Source organism: Rattus norvegicus, chromosome 8 (assembly GCF_021556685.1).
Source record: "Rattus norvegicus strain SHRSP/BbbUtx chromosome 8, alternate assembly SHRSP_T2T, whole genome shotgun sequence".
NCBI classification, from domain to species: domain Eukaryota; kingdom Metazoa; phylum Chordata; class Mammalia; order Rodentia; family Muridae; genus Rattus; species Rattus norvegicus.
In genome coordinates, this window is record NC_141541.1 from 78,645,464 (window position 1) to 78,659,437 (window position 13,974).

General features: G+C 45.4%; 1 protein-coding gene and 1 pseudogene across 2 annotated transcripts in view; both read left to right on the forward strand.

The window, feature by feature from the left end:
* Myo1e (myosin IE) overlaps nucleotides 1-13,974 on the forward strand; it is a 193,415-nt gene that overhangs the window by 24,347 nt on the left and 155,094 nt on the right.
* Nucleotides 7,991-8,402, forward strand: LOC148004231 (large ribosomal subunit protein eL43 pseudogene; annotated as a pseudogene).

A 13,974-nucleotide genomic window follows, 5' to 3' on the forward strand; every position in this document is an offset into this window, starting at 1 on the left:
TGTAAGAGTTCGTGAGTGTTTGTGTATGTGAGAGAAACAGACATAGGCACAGAGACAGCTGTGGGTGTAATGTGGAGGTCAGAAGACAGTTTGGGGGAGCTGGTTCTCTCCATCTACTTTTATGTGGGTTCTGGGATGGCTTGTGTGGCTGCTGTCATCTCACATCCCAGCTAGGCTTAAAAAAATGGTTCTTTATAAAAAAATAGAATTTCTCTTCTTTCCTTTCCCTCCCTCCCTTCCTTTCTTCCTGGCTACCTTCTTTCCTTCCTTCTGGATTAGGGTCTCTTGTATCCTAAGCTGGCCTCAAAATTGTTATGTAGCCAAGGATTACCTTGGAACTCCTCTGCCTCTCCCCTGCCTCTGCCTCCTAGATGCTGGGGTTGCAGATATACACAACCCTGCCTGGTTTATGTGGTGCTGGGGGATCAAATCCAGGGCTTCATACATGTTAGCAGGGACCGTTCCACCTGAGCTATATCTGTTACCCCATTAAATTCTGTCATGCATACTCACATTTTGTTCTGTGTATAGTTAATTCTCAACCTTCTCTAGTTGAGGGTCTTTAGAAAGACGAATCTGAAGGTTGACTGTGAGAAGGGAAATACTGACAGAAAGAGGCAAATGGTTGATGGGAAATTAAAAATAGAGAGAAGGTCTGGGAAGGGAAGCCTGGGGTCCAAGAATTGCTCTTTTGTGGCTCTTAGAGTGAGGTTGGCCTAGAAGAGGGTGATTGGCAGGCACCTAGACCACTCTGATGTGGAGGAGTTACCTGAAGGAAATCCTACCTTAAGTTACCTAGTTATCTTGTATTTTAAACATATGGTTAGAGGCCCAGGCATGGTGAGACATCTTTAGGTTATACAGAAAACCCACCCACAAGTGTTATCGTTCCAAAGTGTGAGCGGGACCACTGAAGACTACCTGGGAAGGGTTTCTGTGTTGGAGGAAGATGAGATCGCAGCTGTTTAGTACCTCATAGGACTAGTTCAGGATAGATAAGACATCCTAGATAGTTTCCTTATGGAGTGAGTGCCGACCTCACAGCTTAAAGTGTCTGTCTTTAAATATTGATGAGATCTTGTGGTTTCACCCATTAAACTCTTTTCCCGTTGCATCATAACTTTACCCAAAGGCTCAGAGACCTCGCTGCTCTTGCTCATGGCAGGTTACAGACCTTTGGCCCTCCCTACCTGCAGGAGCTCCTATTTCCCCTTCCATAACTGCACACAACGGGCCGTTTGGAGACTTCCGTTAAGCACAATTGCCAACCCTGGTAACTGGTCGGAAAATTCAAAAGAGTTTGCTCTGCCCAGCATGGACCGGGGAGTCAGGAATGTACCACCGTGTTCTGTGGAATCCATTCCATCTCCTCTCTGAAGCAAAAGGAAACTTTCAGCACTGACCTAGTTTACGTGGCTATTATAAAACTCCCCTGTTAATGAAAGCAGAGGGCAGTTCTAAATGGAAGCAGCTACCAGGCTTCTGCAGTCTCCCCCATCTCTAAAGTTCCATTCTACTTACTCATTGCACACGCAGCTCTTGCTAAGGATCAGATGCAGTTACCCAGTAGCCCGTTCTGCCTATACCACCAAGCTCAATCCCTGCAGAAGGATTTAGTTTGATTAATTTATACTCTTGGGTGACATTTCTCCTTGGAGGGAGAAGGAGGAAGGAAAAAAGACAGCTTCCTCTAACATCGTGAAGAGAGGCAGGGGGTGTGTTTAAGCCATTTACCACATTACCCAGGGGAATGTTTGTTCTAAGCTTGGGTTTTACATAGTCCTGTAACAGCTTTATGGGCATGGTACTTGGAGCATGGTCCAGTGTGAACATTCTCTTAAGTCTGGTGGGCCTGGTCTCTGCCAAACATGAAACACCAGAACATGGGTTTCACATGATAAAAAAAAAAAAAGTTCTCGATCCCCAGCTCCGAAAAAAAAAAAAAAAGTTCATCCTTACAGAAATCATGGTCTGGTCCATTGTTGATAGACTGGATAACTGCCTCCTTTGCTGAGCAAAGCCAATTTCTTTGTAATTCCTCTGTGTGTTGTTCTCAGATCTGTAGTGGACTTGACTTAGCTAGAGGATAGAATTATTCTCTAAAAGCTTGTAGGATCGGCTGTAGGATTGACTTTTATTTGTCTTGGGCAGCTCCCTCTGTTTTCATACCTGTGAAATGTAAGTATCCACTGTATTCGTGTGAGCAAAATGGCGCGTGTCTTTAATCCCCACACTCGGGAAGCAGAAGCAAGCAGATCTCTGTGAGTTCCAGGCCATTCTGGTCTACAGAGTGAGACCTGGCCTCAAAACAACAGCCAAACCCATGGATCAGAGGACTGTTATTGTTTTAAGGCACGGATGAAATAAGGTGTCATTGCATTCAAACTAAACACTCTGAACTGGTTAAAGTGATGTATGCCTATAACCCTAGCTCACGGGAAGCTGAGGCGGGAAGACCTTAATTTAGAAGCCAACGTGAGACACCATAACAAGACCTGACTTGGAAACAATAAGCCAAGGAACTATGAGCCCCTTAATAAGTGGAAAGAGAAATTGCATAAGCACAGACTCATTTTCAGACTAGGGGTTTAGAGGGTCTGCTGTTGAATTACCGGAGAGTTCTCATATGGTCCCACAACTAAAGTCAAGCCCTACTTATAGAAAACCATACATCTAAAAATAAAAGACACCGTGGCATTTTGAGGTCCTAAGGCATAATAGGGGCAAACAGACATTAAACAGATGGGGTTTGTGGCGTTTGTTTTTGTTTTTGTTTATAGCAATAAGGTCTTAAGACTGGTTTTGAATTTTTGGTTCTCTCTCAGTCTCTTGAGTGCTAGGTTTATAGGTGAAAATCCCCCTTTCTGTTCCAAGGTTTTCTGTTTGTTTGTTTAAATGGATGGAAGGGGTCGGGGTGTGTGCCACAGTGCATCGTGGAGGTCAGAGGACAGTTTGTGAGAGCCATCCTTTTCCTTCCACTGTGTGGATCCCAAGGGTTAAACTCAGGTCATCAGGCCCCATGGTCATCAGGCTCCGTGGTCATCAGGCCCCATGGTCATCAGGCTCCATGGTCATCAGGCTCCGTGGTCATCAGGCTCCGTGGTCATCAGGCTCCGTGGTCTGTCTCTTTACTTGCTGAACCACTTTGGCCATCCATTGTTTTGTTTAATCCAGAAAGAAAAATCTTTAAGCCTTTGTATTTATTGGGTATATAATAGGGAGAAGATGGCCTATAGGACCTGCTGGGGACTCTCCTATTCTTTCACACTTCCCTGTATGTATACAACATATCTTGATTGTATCCAGACCAAGGATCCTGGTCACAGATGAATTCCCCTTCCACTTTCTTATCTTTTCTTTTGTGTCATCTGAGAGAACCTTACACCAAGTGCAGCCAGCACTCCTAAGCTGGGCTACACTATCCCTCCTCCACACAGGTTGGGTCCTTTCCCATGTCCTGGGGGATTGGCTTCTGTGCAGAAGAGCCCACCTCATCCTTCATACCAAAGCTAATTGGTTAATAAAGGCTCAGCCGTCTAATAGCAACCAGTGTCGGGGACATAAGGTCCATTGAGCTTCAAAAGTGAGTCCATCCTAGTGTCTAAGTAACTAGAAAAAGCAGGTATCAGACTTCAAAGAGATGAGAGGATAGCCCAGCCAGGTCTCTCTTGTTTTTTTTTTTTTTTTTTTTTTTCAGCCAAGAGCATCATGTGGCAAATGCAGGAGATGAAGGTGCAAAGCCGCCCTTGATGTAGGACCAAGTCCGGTTTTTATTATTCTTCATATTGGACATAGATTTATTGATGTAAAAACCATGCTGTCCTGATGTGGTCACCAGCTGCTTTCAAAATCCCTCAAGTCTCAAATTCTGACAGTGTCTGGCAGGTCCCTGTGTGCGCTTGCCAGAGAAGTGCTTGAGTGTAGCTTTAAGTAATTTTAACAAATTATTTGATGATAGTCCACCTTTTACTGGGAAAACACTCCCACACATCTACCAACCTGTATCAAAGCTTATTCTATTTAATTTTACCATCTAATTTATACTTCGTTTATTTATCAAAAAAAAAGTTGTGGACTCTACAAGAGATGAGAAAAAAATTTTTCCCCAGTAGTCCTACCTTCTACTAAAATGTTCTTGTTTTTCTCATGTATAGTTTGACAATGTGTGATTAGTTTTAACTGTCGACTTGGTAACAACCTAGAATCCCCTAGGAGGACAGCCCAAATGAGAGATTGCCTGGATTAGGTTGGCCTGTTGGCATGTTTGGGGGTATTGGTTTGATTATTAGTTGCTGTGGGAAGACCCAGCCCATAGTGGGTGGCACCATCCCCTAGACAGAGGGTGCAGGAACTATGTAAGGCAGGGGAAAGCTTGAAGCAAAAAGCAGGCAGGATGAGTGCATTTGTATCTCTGGTCTGCACTGCTTGAGTTTCTGCCTTGACTTCCTCAAAATGAGGAACGGTAACCTGGAATATAAGCCAAATAAACCCTTTCCTCTCCTAAGTTGCTTTGATCAGGATGTTTTATCCCAGCAACAGAAATTAAGCTACGAATACCTATTCTGGTACACCTATCTCTCTAATATGGTCCTTTTTATTTTCCCTTCAGTGTTGGAAATCAAACTCAGCATACAGCATGCAAGGCAAGCACCCTACCACTGAGCTACTACACTCCCAGCCTAACACAGTCTTTGTACTAACTTTTTAATCAAAAATTATGAAAGACTCAGCTATTCCTACTAATGTATTTGTTGACACTTTCCCAGTACTACTTTCTGCTAGGGTTTGTAGATGTATTTTGCAAATGGGTTTCTCCTGTCTGCTTGGTAATTTCCTTCAAGGCTTCGGGGAAAGTGTGGCTTGTAGATGATGCATGCACAGGTGGGTGGAGCAAAATGTTGAGGCTGTTATGCTAATCTGGAAAGCAAATAATTATAGTAGAAAGATTTGAGTTTCCAGCTGTGGAGATGGCTCGGTGGGTAAAAGCTTTTGCTATGCACGCCTGTCACCTGTTTAAGGTCACTCCCCAAGTAAAAGTAGAAAAGCACCATCTCCACAAAGCTGTCCTCTGACCTCCACCCACACGATACACATGTCCACATCCTCACACACACATCTTACCACACGCATGCATAAACACGTGCACAGGTACTCAAGCACACACACACACACACACACACACACACACACTCATTGGTCAGTTTAAAAGGATTGGGGGGTGCCTTCTCTCAGTTGTTTTCTGTATCTTTTCTTTGTAGACAAGGTAGCCTCTGTCTCTCCATGTACTTGAGAATGACCTTGAGGTTTTTGTTTTGTTTTGTTTTTTGTTATTTTGGGGTTTTTTGTTTTTAATTCTTTTGCCTCTTCAGTGCTAGAATTGTAGGCATGAGCCACCCTACCCATTTTATATGGTTCTGGGGATCAAATCCCGGACTTTGAGACTGCTAGACAAGCATTCTACCAATGAAGCTATGACCCCCGCCTTCTCTACTGGTTTTGAACCACACTGCTGCCTGTGTGATGGGAGAGGCTGCTGACGCATTCGCCAAGTAAAACCAGCAACAGTTTGATTACTGCCATCAGATTCTACTTTGAGCCAATAGCCATTTCTGCCACATTGTCACCAATTGGAGAAGTGCTGTTGGGGAAGGGGGTAGCTATGAGCCATTCAGTAGCATTTTCCTGTTTGCACCCCAGGAGGCATCTGAATTGTTGAGTCTTTGAAGGGCAAGATTCTGCTGATGTGAGTGGAGATCTATTCCTCCAATCTGAGACTGTGTTGTCAGTCATAATCATGAGCAAGCCGCTCCAATAGGAAGCAGGCTCTGCTCTCCTGTTCCCGGGGTCTGTAGGAAGGCAGAAACTCCATCTCCTGACGGTCTTTTCCCTAGGACTTGGCATACTGACATACTCACTTATTTTGCTGCGTTAATAAACTAATTAGATGTTCAAATTAAGAAAAACCCCAAGTATAAAATGAGACTCCAAGGCTGGGGAGATGGTTCAGTGAATAAGAGGACTTGTTCTGTAAGCATAGGACCAGCGTTCAAATCCCTGACACATAGAAAGTCAGGCCCAGGTACCCACCTACAGAGACAGGCAGGTCCTGAGAGTTCACTGGCCAGCTAGCCTGGCTTAGACAGTGAGGCCAGTGAGACCCTTTCTCAAATGGACACAGCAGAAGAGCAATAGAGAAAGACACTCGTCATCCTATTCTGGCTTCTGCATGTATGCACGTCCACGTGTTCACATGCGTGTAGCACACACAGAAATCCCAGCTACAATAGACAGTCCTCGGCATCAGTTGCTTTGTATATAGGATAGATTTAATTTAGCTGGTTGGTTACACTTTGAAATGTAAGAATATTGACTAAAAAACAGAATCCTAGGGGCTGGGGATTTAGCTCAGTGGTAGAGCGCTTACCTAGGAAGCGCAAGGCCCTGGGTTCGGTCCCCAGCTCCGAAAAAAAGAACCAAAAAAAAAAAAACAAAAAACAAAAAACAAAAAACAAAAAACAAAAAAACCAGAATCCTAGCAGATATCAGCCTTCTGTCCTGACTTATGATATGGCCCCACACTTCTGCTGTATCTTGGATGTCACCAGCTATCACCAAACACCTGGACTTCTATTCCTGTCAAGTGAAGTCATGCATGCATGGCTGCCAGCTACATTGAACTACATGATTGGCTTCTAGAAGAGTTTTGCCTGTTCACATGTCTGCTGAGGGCAGAACAGGGTAAGGAATTATGTAAATAAGGCATATTTTGGAATTACTGAGGGCAATCCTAGATAACTAAAAATAATTTGAGAATTAGATGTGTGTGTGTGTGTGTGTGAGAGAGAGAGAGAGAGACAGACAGACAGACTGACTGACTGACTGACTGACTGACTGACTGACTGACAGACACAAGGTACCTTAGGAGGTCAGAAAAGGATATTGGATCTCTAGGAGCTGGTGTCCCAGGTGGTTGGATGCTGGAATTCAGGTTCTTTTCAAGAGCAGTCAGTCATACACTTAACTGCTGAACCATCTCTCTGGCCACCGCCAACCCCTCTCCCCCAGCAATTTTTTTTAACACATCCTCCACCACAGAGTTTCCTGATGAGGGTAATTGGTCATTCAGTCAGGAAGTTGCTGGCCTGTCATACACTTCCCTCTTACTGGGGTCTATGTCTAGGAGGGCTCACTGCTCCCGAAGTGTTTACCTAACTATAGAAACTTGAGAGGAATCCACTAAGTACTCTTTGCAGTGTAAACACAGGAATGGGAGTAGGGGTGGGAAGAAAAACTAGAAGCTGAGGGAAAGGCAGGAGGAGAGAACTGGAAGGAAGTGGAAAATCAGTTTCCTCAGAGGAGAGAACCCCTCCATCAATGGGAAAAGGGCCAACTGTGTGGTCAGCCTGAGGTGACTAGGAGGCATTCTCACAGTGGTGTAGGAGATGGGCAACTTCATGTAGAATGTAGTAGAAATGAGGTAGGATTGTTAAAGGAGAAGCTTGAAAACAGTACATGGAATCGGGGTACAAGATTTCAGAGTTTTTAAAAAAGTGGCCCTGCTTGGTGAAGTGTCCGTAGGTTGCGCTCCAGAAGGTTCCTTGTAAGACCATCGCAGATGGTGGACCCTCCAAGGCCTCAGAGAAAGGAAAGCCAAACTCAAAACCCACCTCCTGCTGTGTTTACCTCCACCCTTCTCTCTGAGGATTATGGGAAGACAGAGAAACTGTTTATCTTCTTTATACAATAGAGACACCCACTTAAGACCCAATATAAGGCTGAGATATAACTGTCAACAGTGCTTGCCTTGCAAACATGAGTCTTGAATTCTGTTCCCTTGAATCCATGAAAAAAGCCAGCTGTGGTGGTGCATACTTGTCACCCCAGCACTGGGGAGGCAGGGGCAGGTGGGCCCCTGAGGCTCACTGTCCAGCTGGTCTAGCCAAATGAGACACCGGGTTTCAGAAAATAAGGTGGATAAAACCTGGGGTTGGCTTCCTCTTCGGGCTTGGGCTTCGGTTCCGGCGACATGGCCAAACGTACCAAGAAGGTCGGGATCGTCGAGAAATATGGGACCCGCTATGGTGCCTCCCTCCAGAAAATGGTGAAGAAAATTGAAATCAGCCAGCACGCCAAGTACACTTGCTCCTTCTGTGGCAAGACCAAGATGAAGAGACGAGCCGTTGGTATCTGGCACTGTGGTTCCTGCATGAAAACAGTGGCCGGCGGGCCTGGTCCTACAATACCACTTCTGCAGTCACAGTGAAGTCTGCCATCAGAAGACTGAAGGAACTAAAGGACCAGTAGAAGCCTACTGTTTGAGAATTGCCTGGTCTACAATAAATGGGCTAATTAAAAAAAAACAAAAACAAAAACAAAAACAAAAAACCTGGGGTTGTCCTCCGACCTCCACATGCACATGACCACTGCACCTGCACACAAAATAAATAATCACATAGAGGATTGAGGGTGCAGCTTGGTATGCAGAGCTTGCTAGCATGTGTAAGACCTTAGGGTGTGATCCCTCAGGACTTCAGAAAATGACAAAACACTACGGGGCTGGTTGTAGCAGCAAAATTAGCGCCAACTAACAGAAAGCGAGCACAATGAATTTCCAAGTCCTTGCCTGTTCTACGGTAGCACAAAGTTCTGACCTCAGTCTTGGGGACAATTGGCGTTCAACTGGGCGATGGCCATTCTGTGGATTTACAGGCGGATGCTCCATGTCGTCATGAGGCTGTTGCTGCTGTTCAGGTTAATCCGTGTGCATCGGTGTGCATGTGCCCTCCTGCGGCCCCCTAGTAGTGAAGTCTTGGGCCCCTGCGTTTTACTACCTTCTTCTCTAATTGCAGGTTGTGGCTTGGGTTCACTTTTAATCCTGAGAGAGTCGGTGTGTTTGTGAGTGCTATAGAGAGCCTAGAATTCATTGTTGGACATATTAATCTGGTCACACACCTTTACCTCACAAGGGATGTGGCAGCAATTTGAATTCCCCCTGACCTATGTCTTTGCAAGCTGAGTTAACCTCTCTGAGAACACAGTTCCTCACAGGCCAATCAGAAATGCTGTCTGTGGGCTGGAGAGATGGCTCAGCGGTTAAGAGCACCTGACTGCTCTTCCAAAGGTCCTGAGTTCAAATCCCAGCAACCACATGGTGGTTTACAACCATCAGTAATGAGATCTGATGCCCTCTTCTGGTGTGTCAGAAGACAGAGACAGTGTACTCATATAAATAAAATAAATAAATCTTTAAAAAAAAAAAGAAATGCTGTCTGTCTGTCTGTCTACTTTATCTGTTTCCATTCTCAGTTTTTGTTGACACTCAGTTTAAATGGCTCTGGGGGATCGAACCCAGAGCTTTGTGTGTTCACTCTATCCTAGGGCTTGAAGGTCCCAAAAGATAAATGGGTGGGAGCAAACGCTCTGCAAAATTACAGGGTACCTTTTGCTCTTTGCTTAATTTCTACTTGTGTGTCAGTTCTTATCTAGTGCCTACATTCCGGGCTAACAAAAGAGAGCTTTGGGCTGCATTCGCCTTGAATTAGCCTTACCTTATCCTTATTTTAAAACGAGCCTTCTTGCTTCCTTTTATGTCATCCCTACCCTGCAATAAAAATAAAGAGCTGGAGTGAGATGGAGCTGAGAAATTACAGGACTGCAGAGTGAAAACTCCTCGAGGTATAGAGAAGAGCAGTCTGAGGCAGATCCCGTGTCTCGTGCCACAGGCTGGCCGCGCAGCCTCAGATGTGGAGCGGCTGCAGGCGGGTGCCTTGTGCAGATGCGCCAGAAGTAAGCTGACTAAGTTTAGACTGTGGAAGGGACATGACGTATCGATGATTTGGGCTCGTTTCTCTTGAGCTCACTGTTGTCTGAGGTGGGAAAGGGATACCTCTATATAATTGCATTAAGACAACGGTTTGGACTGGACACGGTGGCACGCTAGGTAACCGAGGTGCTGTGGCAGGGGGAATCACAGGTTCAGGATCAATACTCATAATGTAGTGTGAGAGCGCTCGTGTTGCCTTTATAGAGGACCTGAGTTCTGAACTCAGCACCCATGCTGGGTGGCTCACCTGTAACTCCAGCTTCTGGCCTCTGAGGGTACTCACACACACGGGCACACACAAGTAAAATAAATCCATCCTTCCGTCTTAATCAGAGGTTGAGAAGAAAGGTGCTGGTGACTAAAAGGGCATTTTCCACGTGGCTACTACCTCTAACCCCAGTGCTGAGGAGCCCAAGGTAGACCGATTACAAGTTCGAGGCCTGACACTTTTTCACTTATCCCTTGCACCGTGAGCCTATGGGTTGATTTAGGCAGAGGGCTGGAAGCAATCCTCAGGACTCTTTGAGAGGGTTTAATTTTATGTGTAATTATCCTATATGAACCTCTGCCACTGTTTGCACTGCGCTGTCCGTTTAACTCGACAGCATGGACCTAACACCAAGTTTATTCTACGCCTAGAATCTGTATTAGAGCCATGGCGAGGGAGGACTAGGAGCTGTTTACCTTAAATGATCCTTGACTTGAACATTAGGTACCCCAGAAAGCCTGCCTGGTTTGACTTCTAAGATCTTCAGTTACAGCACTTTGATTCTTACCCTTAAGAAAATTCTCCTCCGATCATTTCGAGCCGCGTGGAATATCTATTACTGCTTAGGAATTCGCTGTGGTTTTCATTGATCGTGGCCCCAGACTTTGGAATATGTATTAATTTATCTGGGCAAAGAGTACAGAACACCACATGAAGAATGCCATGAACTCTCGGCTGAAGCAGACGGCAGCTGGGAATGATTAATTCTCAAAAAAGAAAAGAAAAAGAAATCCTTGAACCATCGGCATTAATAAATATTGAGTTGTGAGAAGGTATTTTGTTTGCACTTTATTTCCGAACGTATGGAGGTAATTGGACTAACTTCTTGCTCCAAAGAGGGAGTAATTTCCCCCGATGTGGACAGTATTTGTTTAGAGTCATTGGTAAATTATTAATCCACGTTTGGATGTTTGAAATACCAGTCCACCCTCTCCATTGGGAACTGCGCTTACGCTGTGAGCAGCAGAGGCTTCTGGGAAGTGAGAATAGCTGTGGCTTGCTCTTAAAGACCTTAAGAGGGAATTTAAAAAAGGCAGTGGCTGTGCAGGAAGTGGCCTGCTCAGCGTTCGACAGCTGGCGGTCACCATGTCCCAGTCATATGATGCCCTCCAGTTAGAAGGAACACTAACGTGCTGTGGGAAAGTTTGGGTGGGCTTTTTTCCTCTCTGCTTTGACTCACAAAGGCCCTTGAGTGCCCTTTACCAAGTTCCTGTGGCTTCTTTGAACAGATGTCAAAATCTCTTTGGGTTTGGAGTGACCCCAAATGCTTATAACTCTGAGTCTCGGGTCCATTTTTTCTTCCAACTGTGTGCAGGTCAGATTGCTACGTGGGTGTCTGAAACATTTAATAAGATTCTAGGGCCCTCCAGCTTCGGCTGCATTCCGTGTCCTAGCTGAGACACTCAGTCATTGACCTCGCTGATCCTATGCTAGATGGACCAGAAGGAGAGACCTCACCCTAGTGCTGGTTAAGGGAGGTGGAGGGGCCGAGTCAGACCTAGCTAGGAGTCTCATGGGCTAGAATGCAGACTTCAAGGGGAAGCTGTATTCCTAACTTCCAAGCCGTGCTTCCCATAGAGCAGAGAACTCAGAGCCGGGCTGAGCATGAAGGAAATGTTAGCTCTGACGTCTTGCTAACTATTTCCACGTATTTACTGCATATGTAAGGAACCCTTTGACTCAAGTTCTATTTTGAATGCCTGTCTGGATGGCAGGGCTGTGGTTTTCTTGATGGGTTGAACCCAAGCTGAACTCTGATTTTGAATGATAAACCAACCCTGCCTTAGCTTCATTCTTTTGAGTATATACATACACACACACACACACACACACACACACACACACACACACACACACACACACACACATATATATATATATATATATATATATATATATATATATATATATATATATATCCCCTTCTCTTACCCCAGTCCTTAGGTTTTCACATGCCTGGGACTTAAGCCTTGCAGAATTTGGCCAGTCTGTGGACAGACCTAAGCAGAAGGCCACTTCCCGTCACAGGGGATGACAGTAGACCTTTTGCTCACACCTGCTACCACCAACTGGGCAAAGGCCAAATTCTGCAAGGCCTTTTGAGTGCCAGCCAACATTCAGGGCCGCAGGTTTTCTCACCCTCCATGCCTAACACCCAAGTCACCAGGCTTTCCGCAGTGGTGGGGATGTGGGCATGGGAATTAATTCTGTCACCTCTAGCACCAGCCAACTCCAGCTACCTAGCCTGTCTCCTTAGAGAGATGGGAGCCTTGCCCCTCTATTGACAGGGAGTCTCAACTTTGCCAGAGATGTGTGCAGAAATGAGAGCTGACCTGGTCTTTCCTTGATGCCGAGGCTCCCCTCCCCGCCTCCGCACATACACACTGGACGTCAGTTTGCCTCACCATCTCCACCCATGAAGAGACAGACAGCTCCGCATTGCTCTGCTCCTAGTCGGGCAGTTGCTCCTAGAATGATGTAGATTGTTCCTTCTTGTCTCTCCCTTCTTGGCCTCTGGAGTTCTCTACTCAGCAGCTCAGTGTTTAAAGTAAATAAATGCAAATTTTTATATGATGTTTATTCTGTGTCGGCCCAGAAGGAGACATTTAAGGCTAGGTTGTTTTGTTTTTTTTTTTTTAGAACTTTGTAAAATGTCTTTTTAAAAATAAGTGTATGGCCTGGAGGTGTAGCTTAGTGGGAGAGCACATTCTGTCCTGAGTTCTATCCCTGCCACCTCATCCCAATGTCAAATGTAAGCAAACAGGCACCAGTTCTTCCTGTGACCCTGAGCTACACTGGTCGTAGGATGGGGCGTGTGGGAGGCATAGTCATGGGACACTGTGGGTGGATGACCAGACTCAGGTGTGGTTTGCACTCGGTGATAGGGGACAGACAGATGCCTTCCTGCCAAGGAGGCCAGTTTCACTTTAATTCTCTCTTCCTGCCGAGACTCTGCTCAGTAAGCCATGCCCAGCATCCAGTTCCTTCAGGGTAGGTAGCTGTTCACTCCAAGCCTGTTTCCCAGATGGTGGTTCTACTTTAACTCTTTATGGGGATGTGGGCGGGGCGGGATCATGGCCATTGAGGTAGGCTCTCCTGGGTGTGTTTGTTGGTTCCTCTCCTGTTCTCTTTTACTGACAGAGGAAGGATTCTCCGGAGAGCAATTCATCACCTCCATCCCGTTAAAGCCTCACTATAAACGTAGACCAAAAACAGTATTGGGCCCCTTGAAATGTAAATCCATGTGTGGGAGTCACATAGGCTCAGGACATTACTTAATAATCAAAAGGTGGGGCTGGAGAGATGTCTCAGGAGGCAAACATTTTCCAGAGGACTCAAGTCCAGTTCCCAGCACCCAGGTTGGGTAGCTCACGACAACTTTTAACTTCAGCTCTGGGTTCCTCAAACGTTCACACTCACACACACATCATTTAAAAAAAAATCACAGATCAACAGTTACCACTGAAAGAGAGCTTGGAGTTTAAAAGAATATTTTATTTTATTGTTTGTACGTGATGGGCGGGGCAGGGTCGTGCCTTGACACAAGAGGTCAGAGGACAAGTCGGTGCAGATGAGTAGGCTTTATGTAGGCTTCGGGGATTGAACACTTGTTGTCAGGCTGAACCGTCTCACCAGCCCTGATTTCATGATTTTTGAATTGAAATGTAGGTCGGTTTAGGCCGGCCTCACGACTTATTCTACTGTGCAGTTTTCCAGAGGAAGTGAAAATTATTTGCATATTAAGGGAAATACATAGTTCTCTGGGGTTTTTTTTTTCCTCTTTTCTTTCCTTCCTTTCTTCTTCCTTTTTCATTTGAGCACCTGATGATAAACATGACCCAAATAGACAAGTAAAGCTTTACGTTTGAGCAGAGTTTAAACT